General features: G+C 38.5%; 1 pseudogene; it reads right to left on the reverse strand.

The window, feature by feature from the left end:
- Positions 1-280: 280 nt before the first annotated feature.
- LOC116886970 overlaps positions 281-13,185 on the reverse strand; it is a 50,072-nt pseudogene continuing 37,167 nt past the window's right edge.

Below are 13,185 nucleotides of genomic sequence, written 5' to 3' on the forward strand. Positions count from 1 at the left end.
GTGCTGTCTCTTTTATCTACCACCGCCATGGGGAACATGCAGGTGTATTCACCCACAGAGCTGCTAAATCTCCCATGGAAGTCCACTCTGCAATTCCAGCCTGTATCTACCAAGCTAAGGACACTCACTGCTGAACTAAGCTGGAGAAGACCATTTCCCCCAGCCTCAGGCTGGATGCTGCCTTCAGTTTGTGACTCTGACTCCATTCTCTGCTCTTCCATGACTCCTAGCAATTCTGGGATCTCCAAGACTCTGTGAACCCCACAGCCCCACCCTCCTCTCATTGCATGCCCAGGGACCCCTGAACAAGCCCGGCTTCATCCCTCATCTCAGACTGTTTCCCATCCCCGGAGTGGTGTCTCAGTGCTCCCCTGGCTGCCAGGGCTTGGCCTAAACTATTGACAGACAGAGGACACTGGAGAATTAAATGTCTCATATTGCCTAAGACAAGGTGAGCCATTTTTCCACAGGAAAAAGCTCCCAGTCTTCTGTGCCTAAAGGCCAGAGTGTTTCTGCCCGAGTTGCCATGGAGACCACAGGGACCTGGAAGCTGTTTAGGTTGTGATGGACCAACCTCTGTCATTTTAATTAATATATAATATCTATATTATAAGTTAATCTTCCCAGATTTCTGATTACATTGACAGCTTGACAGCTAGAAAACAGACCCCTAGCTGCTAACCACAAGGTAATCCACCACCATATTAGCTCATTACACGATTCATTAACTAGTTACACGATTCATTAACTAGCTAAGACTGTCAGATCTCTTATCAAAAGGAACGATAGCTTTGCATTACTCCCAAGCTTCATGATAAAGAATACACAAGTTCAGATGTAAACTTCCGCAGATATAACCTTCTGCTACTTCCTTGTCTAAACTCATTTTCCAGTGACTAAATGCTTCATATTTCCTTCCCTTGTTATGCAACATTAACCTAACATTAACCAATAGAGTTCTTATAAATTAGTTCAGCTCTAATAAATTATCCCTCTATACGATCCAACTTTTAAAATCACAAGTTCAAATTTTAAGCTTCTTTTGACTGGCTTTTAAGTATATAGACTTAAAGTGTTTCCCATTTTCAATGTATATGATCAACTGTCATATTGACAATGTCAAGGTTTTGAGTTTCCTTTGTCTTTTAAATATAAACTTAAAATGCTTTTCATTATGCTAAATTTATATTCAGTCTCCTAGACAGAAGGAAAAATGCCATTTTTGCTCCTTCTCCATGAAAGTTTTTTGTCTTCCCTAAGCTCCCCGAAAAGTCTACTCATAGTTAACAAATTTATCTCTTTTGTAAATTTATAAGCTCAAGGACACTCAGATCTACCTCTCATGAACAAAACAAACCCCATCTGGATAAGTACGCCTGCCAATCAACAGCCCGAGTTTCTACCTACTCCAGAGGGTGGGATTCTTCTCCTGTGCCCTGGAATTGGGACTCAACCCCAACCACCAAAACCTAAGGGTTTCAAATGTACACTTTAGAAAAAAAATTTCTCCCAAAGATACTTAACTTTATGTACTCTACCTCTAATATGTGTGTGTGTGTGTGTGTGTGTGTGTGTGTGTGTGTGTGTGTGTGTGTGTGTGTGTTTCAGAATCTTGTCAAGTTCAGGCATTTACTCAAACTCTACATCCAGGAAAGCTCCAGAGAAGCGAACCACGATGTTCCTACCTGCTCTCACAGACACAGATGTTTCTGCTAGACCTGCTCCTTCCTACCCACAGATGGTTCAACAGACCCTGGACAGCTAGAAAACAACCAACTCACCTAAGACTGGACAAACATCCCCTTCCCCATTTTCTTAGGTTTCCTAGAGACACATTGCCTCAAAGTCAGCAGGAAGTAGCTAAAGATCATGACCTTATTCCTTCTTCATTATTAACTCTTTCTATTTTCTCTGTTTTCAATTAAATCAAAATGGAGGAATCTTGACATTCCTTCTATGCTCTGCACAACAGTTACCTAGCAACAGCCAAATTGGACTGTCTTGTTATAAACAGGGCCCTCCTAGCTCTCTCTGTCCCTTCTCCTTTCTCTGACTCTGCTCTCCCTGACCTCTTTCTCCCTCTCTCTCCTTCCCCCTCTTCCTCAACAACTTCCTCCTCCTCCTCCTCCTCCTCCTCCTCCTCCTCCTCCTCCTCCTCCTCCTCCTCCTCCTCCTCCTCCTCCTCCTCCTCCTCCTCCTCCTCCTCCTCCTCTTCTTCTTCTTCTTCTTCTTCTTCTTCTTCTTCTTCTTCTTCTTCTTCTTCTTCTTCTTCTTCTAGTTTTTCTCTCTCTCTTTCTCTCTCTATCTGTTTCTTTCTCTGTCTCTACTCAATAAACTCTATTCTACACTAAAGCTGTGGTATAGTTGGTACCTCAGAAGGAAGGGATGCTTCAGCATGAACCCACCAAGGCATCCCTTCCACCTCACCATATTGAGCTCAACAAAGCATGTCTTTGATGCTTTATATAAAATACAACAATGTCAATGTCCTCCATCTCTAACTTTAACTCCATTGCATCATCTGCTCTGTATTCAAGCCAGTCATCCCTTCAGTGAAGATGAAACAAAAATGTCTAGAATCTATTTCTCTGAATGGTTTAAAATTGATCTGAGTGCTGGAGAGATTGCTCAGCAGGTAAGAGAACTGGTTGTTCTTCCATAGGTCGTGAGTTCAGTTCCCAACAGCCACATGGTGGCTCATACCCAACTCCAAAAGTCTGATCTGATGCCCTCTTCTATTATGTAGGTATACGTGCAGATAGAGCACTCATAGACAGCAAATTGACTTCACTGTCCCATATGCGTCCTTCCTAACTATGGCCTTCAGAATTGACAACCCCAACTCAGCTTCATTACTGACAACTCAGAGAAATAGGAATCATGGGAGCCACCTGCTGTCATAGACTTCTTTCTCATTTCTAGAGCAACATTCAGTACAATCAGGTTCATGCAAAGTCCAAACCTCTCAACATCTCAATCAGCTTTGTGAGTATTGTCTGGTTCTTTTCTGACCTTTGTTCCCTAGCTTCTCTAACACTAAGGTGGTTGGAAATTTCATCAGATGTGTGTGTGTGTGTGTGTGTGTGTGTGTGTGTATGTGTGTGTGTGTAAATATTTTTATCCATGATATTGATTTGAAACTTCCAGGCCCAAAATCCTGGTAGTTGGGGGAGGAGAGAGAGAGAGAGAGAGAGAGAGAGAGAGAGAGAGAGAGAGAGAGAGAGAGAGAGAGAGAGAGAGATCTTCTCAAAAATAGTCCAGGGAAAATTTAGGAATTTTTTGACCTGTAACTCGACTTATCATTTAAGTTGATCCATGAAGCTTACATGAATGTTTTTAAGTTTATTAGAGAAATAAACTATTTAGAAATGCTAGCTTTACCCATCTCTGTAATCTGTACTGTAATCCATATTGTTGAAAATGTGTTAGACTCACACTTTTGAGTTATAATCGAAGGTTTGGATGTCCCCAAAATAATTCTGGTCTAATGTATTAACACTTTCCCCCCAGGGGGTTGGATTTATAGATCGCAGAGAGATGTTTTTACCACAATTGAGAAGCACTTTTAAGTCTATCCTTAGAAGACAACCAAAGAAAATTCTAAGTCCTGAGCTTTACCAGTTATCAGAATTATTGATTGATGTGGAAAATTTGAACTTCAAAAGTTTTTAGCAATGGGAGGAAGAAAGAAATAGGATTTTTAAAAAAATATAACTTTACACATACCTTAAATCATTTTCATAGACCTTTGCAATTTGCATTTAAACTTCTAAAAATATTGTAGAAAGAATATCTTGTGTATTTCATAGATGTATGATCTGTCAATTAAAAAGTCTATATCCTATGTCTTAGGCCAGAAATACAGGTGAGATAGATGAGAGGAGAAAGAATTCTGAGATAGAGCCAGGCAGGAGAGGTACCCAGAAAGATGTGAGGAGACTGACATTGTACCCGAGCAAAGGTAACCAGCCCCATGACAGAATGCAGGTTAAAATAAATGAGTTACCTCTAGTTATGATCTAGTCAGAGAGGAGCCTAGCTATATGGCCAAGGTATATAAGTCTGAGTCTTATTTCTGGGAACCAGAGAATGGGAAGGAAAACTAGGCCCCAATATCAACAAAAGCACTTTTTTAGATCCTTATAACTTACTTAATATTTCATGCTATCAGACAGTTACAAGTATTTATATACCTACAAACACTTTCTTTGATCCCATGAATGTATATAAGCTCTAACATTTCCTATCCAATCATTTACCATGAGATACAGGTGGCTCATGGTAAAGCAAGTCCCTTTAAATAATGGAGTAATAAAACGTTACTTTGAAAACTGTTTCCTTAGTTTATCCCTTTAGAGTCTAATAGCAAGGTAAACAGTCTTTCTCATCTGAAGACCTACTAGCTCAAGGAGAGTAAGTTCTGAGTCCTGATATTTACATAGAAAGAGAACTAAGAAGACATAACTGAGAAGACAGCTGAAGCCTTGGGGGTAAAGCTAGGTGATTGTTGCTGGTAAAGCTACAGTCAATATCATCAGAGATCTGAGAAGGATAAATTAGGGTAGGTGGTATAATCTATATGGCCTGTGTATCAATTACAGAGATTTATCCATTATCCAGGTGATTGCCCTAGGCGCCCATGTTCTCAATGGCTTCATCGGGTGCAGTGGTCCTCAGTCTTTGACTGTCATACAGGACAGCATTCAGTCTTCAGCTGCCACACGTACCACCAGCATTCGGCTGCCAGACCCAGGTCTCAGAGATTTTCCTGTGGAGAAGGAGGGTGGTAGCCTGACCTTACTTTGATAGTACAAAATAGGGCGATCAACCTGAAAGTGTCCACAGCTTGTGTAGTGCCCTGGCAGCAGGCAAGGGATAGCGTAGCTTTTCCCAGTGGTCAGTATTTTTACAATTCAGGTAGAGGTGTAGTGCCCTATTTATCTTCTTTAAAGATTTCAGTGTTCCTGCTAGAAGGGTTTTTTTTCTCTATAATAGGAAGTTTTCTGACTAAACATTATAAATGCCATATTCAGCAGATATTAAAAGAGTTTAACTACTTTTAAGCATAACTCAGGCTTAATAAGTACAGGATGCTAAAGCTTTTCAATAAGTGAATTAACATAACAATGTATAAGAGTAATATTTATAAGACTAGGAACTTTCAAATTTATCCCTGCTAAGTTTGAGAATAAAATTTTGAGTTAAAGATTTCAATGAAGGTATTTTAGCAACAAAATAAAATATTAAACCGTAAATGCTGTAGGTTTAAACAATAAAGTTCATAAGGAGACTTGGAACTTTTCTTAACCTTTCTAACATTCACCTTTACAGAGTGTCATATTCTCTTATATGACTCAGTTTACCCAAACATACAAAGCTTAAATCAGTTACTATTAGCCTGCGTAGACCTTGCGAATTTATAAACCTTATTTATAAAATATATTATGTTCCTTATTTAAACTTTATATAAGCTTGGTGTTGCCAATGATATAGGTTGTGACACATACATGTTAACTAATCTTTCATTAATTCAAGTAGATAGACCTTTACAAACTTAGAAATTCACAAACCTTAATTGTATTTAATCAGAAAATCTATCCTACTCCAAAATATTTTGGAGATCATGTGTTGCCTCCATAGTCTAAGAGGAGATACCAATAATCAGGGGCTCAGCATAACTAAAAAGTTTTATAATAGTTGTTTTATACTATTTGGCCATCTTGACCAAGATGGTGGCAGTTATATTGCATGTACTCTTTACCCTTAAGAAAGATGAGTGCCAGTCACATAGTTGTTTCTATTCTATTATTTTAAATTTATTTACTTATTTATTTTATTGGATATTTACATTTCAAATGTTATTTCCTGTCCCATTGCTTCTCCCCTCCCCTGCCTCTATGAAGATGTTCCCACTCCCACCCACTCATGTCCACCCACTCCCACCTCAAATCCCTGGCATTCCACTACATTGGGTAAACAAGCCTTCACAGGACCAAGAGCTTCTCTTCCTGTTGATGACAGACAATGCCATCCTCTGCTACATATACAGATGGAGACATTAGTTCATCCATGTGGACTCTTTCGTAGTTTAGCCCCTGGGAGCTCTGGGGGGGTCTGGTGGCTTGATATTGTTTTGTTCTTGTGTGGTTACATACCCCTTCAGCTCCTTCAGTTCTTTCTCTAACGCCTTCATTGGGGATCCCATGCTCCATCCAATGGTTGGCTGCCAACATCCACCTCTGTATTTGTCAGGATTTGGCAAAGCCTCTCAGGTGACAGCTATATTAGGCTCTTGTCAGCATGCACTTCTTGACATGCACAATTGTGTCTGGATTTGGTGACTGTATATGTGATGGTTCCCCAAGTGAAGCAGTCTCTGGATGACCTTTCCTTCAGTCTCTGCTCCATTCTTTGTCCCTGTATTTCCTCCTGTGTGTATTATGTTCCCCCTTCTAAGAAAGTCTGATGCATCCACATTTTGGTCTTCCTTTTTGAGATTCATATGATCTGTGAATTGTATCTTAGGTAGTCCTAGCTTTTGGGCTAATATCCACCTATCAGTGAGTGCATAACATGGGTGTTCTTTTGTGACTGGGTTACCTCACTCAAGATGATATTTTCTAGTTCCATTCTTTTGCCTAAGAATTTCATGTAGTTGTTTTTAATAGCTGCATAGTATTTGATTGTGTAAATATACCACATTTTCTGTATCCATTCCTCTGTGGAAGGACATCTGGATTCTTTTTAGCTTCTAGCTATTATAAACAAAACTGCTATGAGAATATTTGAGTATTTGTCCACGTTATATGTTGGAGCATCTTTTTGGGTATATGCACAGGAGCTGTATAGCTGAGTCCACAGGTAGTACTGTGTCCAATTTCCTGAGAAATCATCAGACTGATTTCCAAAGTGATTGTACCAGCTTGCAATTCCACCAACAATGGAGAAGTGTTGTCCTCTCTCCGCATCCTCTTCATCATTTTCTGTCACCTGAGTTTTTGATCTTATCCATTCTGACTGGTGTGAGGTGGAATCTCAGAGTTGTTTTGATTTGCATTTCCCTGATGACTAAGGATATTGAACATTTCTTTAAGGTGCTTCTCAGCCATTTGAAGAATTCTTTCTTTAGCACTGTACATTTTTAATAGGATTATTTGGCTCTCTGGAATCTAGCTTCTTGAGTTCTTTGTATATATTAGATTTTAACCCTCTATTGGATGTAGGATTGCTGAAAATCTTTTCCCAATCTGTTGGATGCCATTTTGTCCTAATGACAGTGTCCTTTGCTGTACAATTTTATGAGTCCCATTTATCAATTGTTGATCTTGGAGCATAAGCCATTGGTGTTCTGTCCAAGAAATTTTCCCCTGTGCCTATTTGTTCAAGGCTCTTCCTCACTCTCTCCTCTATTAGTTTCAGGGCTTCCATTCCTATGATGGCATTAACCAAGACAGAAGCAAATCATTGTTGTTATTTACACACCCATGCTCCTAGTAGACCTATTTTTTTTTGAATGAGAACTAAATCCAAAGTTACACACATGCGTGTACACACACACACACACACACACACACACACACACACACACACACACACACACACACAAACAAACACACACACACCAAGCAAGACTTGAAACACATATAATATGCTTTGGAAAATTAAGATTGCTTATGCATAGCCTTTTTAGCTATCAACTTTTGTTACAAGGTTTAAGCTAAGTTGTGTTACAGATTTTATAGATTTTTTTAAAGAACCATACTCAATGGATTTACAAATCTGAGACAGAGTTTACATTATGGTATTAAAAAGGTTTTGCTTGTTTTGTCATTGTTGTTTTTTAGGAGCAGAGCACACAGAAACTGTTGAGATAAAGAATTTTTAAATGTCGGAAGTAAAGCATGTGGAGGGTGGAGAAAGTTCAGATTTGAAAGTTTAGATTTAGAGACAACCAGTTTGTGCAATGATAGAAGTCATTATCATATGATAGACTTTGAAAACCTTGCATGCCAATCTTTGACCATTGTCCATATATTCATGCCAAGCAACTTGGAGAGAGATAGTTTTAGGAAAAAAGAAGTCCTGCTGGAAGGAAATTCTATAGGCTCTAAGGTGAGAGAAAATATATAGTCAGCCAGATGGACTCAGGCTTAAAAAAGTTATAGGACTGCAGGCAGGATTACATTTCCTAGGGGCACATGAGAGAAGGCAGCAGGGGAAAATGGTGACAGTAAGTTTCTTTAGTAGAGAAATCCACACGGGTGTAGCAGGCTAGAGCTGAGAGCTGAGATCTGAGTGCCAAGATGGATGCCATGGGGATGGGGGAAGTGTCAAAGGCTTTAGGAACTGGAGAACCAATTACATGCAAAGACAAAGAGACCAATAATTAGAGTATGTGGAAGGAAAAAGTAGTTGAAAAGGCAGACTTTTGATTTGGGGGTCAAATTTGATGGATGGCAGGAGCCAGAAGAAACAAATGATCCATCCATTCCTTAAGAGAGTCAAATCAGCAGTTAGATTTAGAGAGGCCACGTTCCCTAGAAAGGAACATATATATGCCAATCCTGTTTTTAAGCACCCAATGAAGAAAAAATAAGAAAAGGAAGAACATGACTGCCTCTAGGTATAGTGGAGGAGGTGGTTTATTGTAGATATGAGGAAGATCATAGCCAGAAGTAGAGACATCTGCAAGAGTCCAGAGTGAACATGACCCTGAGCTAGGCCATGTGAGGAAGGAAGGGGAAGGAGAAAGGAAAACCATGCAGTAAAGGGTAGAGAAAAGGGACCGGGTAACCCGAACGACTGTATTATATAAGACAGAGTGGCAAAAGAAAATCAGGAAAGACATAGAGAAGGTGTGGAATGAAGGTAAGAGAAAACTGGGATGTAAGTCATCTCTTTCCGTTTTCCCAAGTAGCTTTCAGTACTTGTGAAGGTACAAAATAATATTGAGATCTAGGGTACCATTAGACATTCATTTGGATTGGGATATGGAGGCCAGATTCTACTGCAAATGCAGTCAAGTTTAGAGGCCCTTGAATCGGGCACAAGGAGTTGGAGGTTCTTTAAGAGGCATGTTAAAGGGGAGAGAGAAGGTATGGATAATCGTGTTCCCATGGATAAATGAGAGGAAAGAAAAAAGGTAACAACAGCTTTTAGTCAAGAGCATCCACAGTACTGAAAGAGGACAAACTATTCATTAATTCATCACTGCACTCAACAGCGGTCAGCTTATTACAAGGTACCAGAGCTTCAAGTGAAGGCAAAAGGTAAAAACATATGCTCAGAGACAAAGTCCCACCCAAGGGAAAAGGTCAAGATTAGGATCTGTGAAGAGGGCTAACCATGACCTTAAAGGGTCCTCTGCCTCCAAGAATACCAGCAGGTATCAAATGTTCAGACTCAGAAATATATTTATACTGACCAAGAGAAATCACTTATAAATTGACAGTGATAGATGGACAGCCAAGTGATTGGTGAGCCAGAAAGTGATCTGGAAGTGGGCAGAGCTAGAATTTCTCAATGACTGAGAATCAAGTAATGCCATGGAGCAGACTTCATGCAAGCGATGTATGGTGGGGGGCACAAAATGGCTGTCAGTAAGCGGAGTTGGAGATCGTAACAGCCAGGCTTCATAGAATGTATGAAGCATGCAGATAGGAAAAAGAGGGTAACAGTGAAAATGTGTTGGTCATTAGTGATGGTGGTATGACCAATAATAAAATGAAAAAGAAAAGTAAAAGGCATAAGTATTGAATACATACAATTGCTTACATGCTTTATTTTTAATTGATAGAAGTCAAAAAGGATCTAGTGAGGGCAAAAAGATGTCCCAGTAGCTAGGAGCACTTGTTGCTCTTGAGAAGAACACCTGTTTGGTTCCCCAAGCCCATATTCTAACTTGACTTCCAGGGGACCTCACATCACCTTCTATTTTTACTTTCATGAAAGAGCTATACAAACACACACACACACACACACACACACACACACACACGCAAAGTAATTTTTTTAATTATTTTAAGATAGGGATTGGAGAAAGAAAGTTATAAGGATAGAATAATCATTATATGACCATTAGACAAAATTCAATAGTGTTTCTACATACCAATATTTAGTTTAAGGTTTGTCATAAAAGCCTAAAAACATATCATAATTTATTAAGAAATAGTGAGTGTTTAGCTTACGATTTTTAATATCAGTTGCTTTTTATTGTGACTACTGACAGTTCTTATCTTGATCAGTGAATTTATTTGACAATTGGCAATTTTTAGACACTGACAACTTAGTAGCTTTCAATGGCCAAAGAATTATAATTCACATGTATTCACTTTGTGAATTTAGGTGAAAGTTCATCCTGAACATCCTTCCGTAAGCTAGGGTGGAAAACTACAAAATCATTTTTGTGCATCCTCTAAAATCCAGGAAGTCATGTTCTATATGGTTCATGAGTAGAAGACACACATATGCTTTGGGGGAATCTACATGATAATAATTATAGGAATAGACAACTAAGGGTTATGAATTATGAATATCACATCTCAGCCTTGATAACCACTGTATTTTACAGTCAGAAAATGACTATGGCATACAGAACTCATGAAACACAGGCTTAAGGTCAGAGACTTCCTCCAGCTGGTCTATACTGATTGTGATTGTGTTTTCAGCTTAATTAGTACATTAATGAAGTTGTTGACTTGTTCGTAGAAATGCTACTACTAAAATTACTTATTATGTATAAGTGCTTCTTTTTCACTTTGTGGTATTTTTCAACATGGTTTTTTATTTTCTTTGCTGCATGATCCTCAAATTGGAGCTAAGAATGTTTAAATTCTACTAGAAGAAAAAACTAGGTAAAGTTATTTGATCATAGCTATAGCTTATTAATTAAAATACTAAATTACAGAGATGCATTTTAAGTCACTTCATCCCATTAGTTCTGTCCCTACAATATGGAAAACCAATATTTAATACAGTAGGTTTTTTTTAAGGTTTATGTTTATTTTTGGAATGTCAGATTCAGAATCTTCAATGTGGACCAATGCTATGTTAGGCCAATTCACTACTAATTGGATGGATGAAAATTGGGGATTTTGTTTTTCATGGGAATAAATTTCCTGCTGACTAGAATACTAGGAAGTAAGTGAAGAAAGAAAGCTTGGCCTAGAAAACAGTGCCTCTAATTACTGCTCCCACAAAGGGGTGCTCACACAGATCACTGGAGAGCTTACCTAATGCTTTCCTACCAGCCAACTGATGACACTTTCTCAGATCCCTTAAAAGGAGATAGCAGCAGTTCCCTGTGCTCAGGTGAACATGCTCTGACAGGACCCTTTGATAGACTTAGTGAAGCAGTTGCCAGTACGAAATGACAGTGTTTGGTAGATGGAGAAGGAGAGAAAACAAACAGGTAAAATTGAAGTTTGAACTATCCTCACAAAGGTTTTCTTTGGGAGATCATAAAAACATACCTTAAGTCCATGAACAAGAAGAGCTCCATGAATTATGTAATTTTTATATATTCTGAACCATCAGGTTGGCAGCATCAATGTGCAACCAACTTAAAGACCTTTGGGGATCAGGAAAGTCTTCAAGTATACCTGTATGTCTAATTTAACTTCCTTCCATAATTGAAGAACAGTCTTGATGAATAAATCCTTAGCATTAGCCTGGTTCTTCAAAGAGGATTGAATATAAGAAAGATGCAAAACATGTCATCTCTGTTAAATTTCTAGGCCACAATAATATCTCTGAAATATAAAGGATAGGAAAATGAGATTTTTATTTAATGCAGATATCAGATACGCTACACACAGGAGAAACGGATAGCATATAATGACACATTGATACACCTACTTGATCTGTGCAGGCACTCTGCCTTCCTCTTTACCTTATTATTTTATTTTTATTTTATGTTTTTTATTTATTTGGGTTTTTTTTTGATTTTTGGGTTTTTTGTTTGTTTTTTATTTTTCTGGTTTGCTGTTATTGTTGTTGTTGTTGTTGTTTAGATAGATATCATACTGTATCGCCTGACTGGCTGTGCACTCATTTTATCTCAAATAGCTGAGTGTTGGGATGTCAGACCTGCTTGGCTGTGCATTCTATTATGAACATGATTCAAGTGCCAGACTCAAACATGAACTGGAGACTCATCCCATCCAGTCCATCCCTACTGCTGTTGAAGCATATGTCTTCCCTACCACTCACACCTTTTTTTTAAACCTTCTCCATGCATTGACACTCATTTATTCAAAATTTCAGTGGGACTATATCTTATTTTTGAATATTTATTCATTGAATTTTATTTATAGTCAAGTGTCCATGAGTGTAAGTACACCTCAGGTGAGTGGTAGCAAGTGAATTTCAGATGAAGCATCAAATTACATTGAACTGAAGTTATCATAGTTGTGAGCTACTATGGGAGCATAAATGGGCCTGACACCTGAGTGTTCTCTCTAGCCTCCATATCCTATGTTTTAATAAAACTTATAATTGAAATAAGGCAAAGCAGATTCAAAATATAAGAAAGTGAAAGGGATAAATTTATGGAAGTAATTTTTACTTTTTATTTCTTCCTGGAGGGGTCAGGAATAGGCATGCCATGACTTGTATATGAGGAGAGTAGAAGAGAACTGGCGGGGGTCAGTCCTTGTCCATTCACCATGCTGGTCTCAGGAATCTGACTCAGGCCTGCAAGCTTATCCCTGCTGAGTCATCACTTCAGCCCCTCAAAGATAATTTTAAATGAATCTTTTCACCTCTATTTTCTCTGCTATTGCTTGCACATCTTGTCATTCCCTGCTGTATGAAAGAATCATTGTGAAAACTCCATATTACCTAACTGCTCTATCTATATTCTCAAAGATTTCTTTTTAGAACTGGTTAGCAAACACAATCTTGACTGCCTCTCTGCAACTCAAAACAGTTAACTACCACAAATCTTCATGCAAAAGCATGTAAAAACTTTACATCCTAAGGTCAATCATACCTTCTTTAAAATAATTTACTCTGTATGTGTGCCTAGCTCAAGGTTCACTTGAATAAAACTATGGGATAATTAACTCTTCTTTCAAAATGTGCCAGTATAACTGATTTCCAACATATCTATACATTTCTATGCATCAATAAGTAGGATTTACAGGCATGTTAAGTTTTAATAGGTATATTAAGGTACATACCTTA

Source organism: Rattus rattus, chromosome 18 (genome assembly GCF_011064425.1).
Source record: "Rattus rattus isolate New Zealand chromosome 18, Rrattus_CSIRO_v1, whole genome shotgun sequence".
Classification (NCBI taxonomy): domain Eukaryota; kingdom Metazoa; phylum Chordata; class Mammalia; order Rodentia; family Muridae; genus Rattus; species Rattus rattus.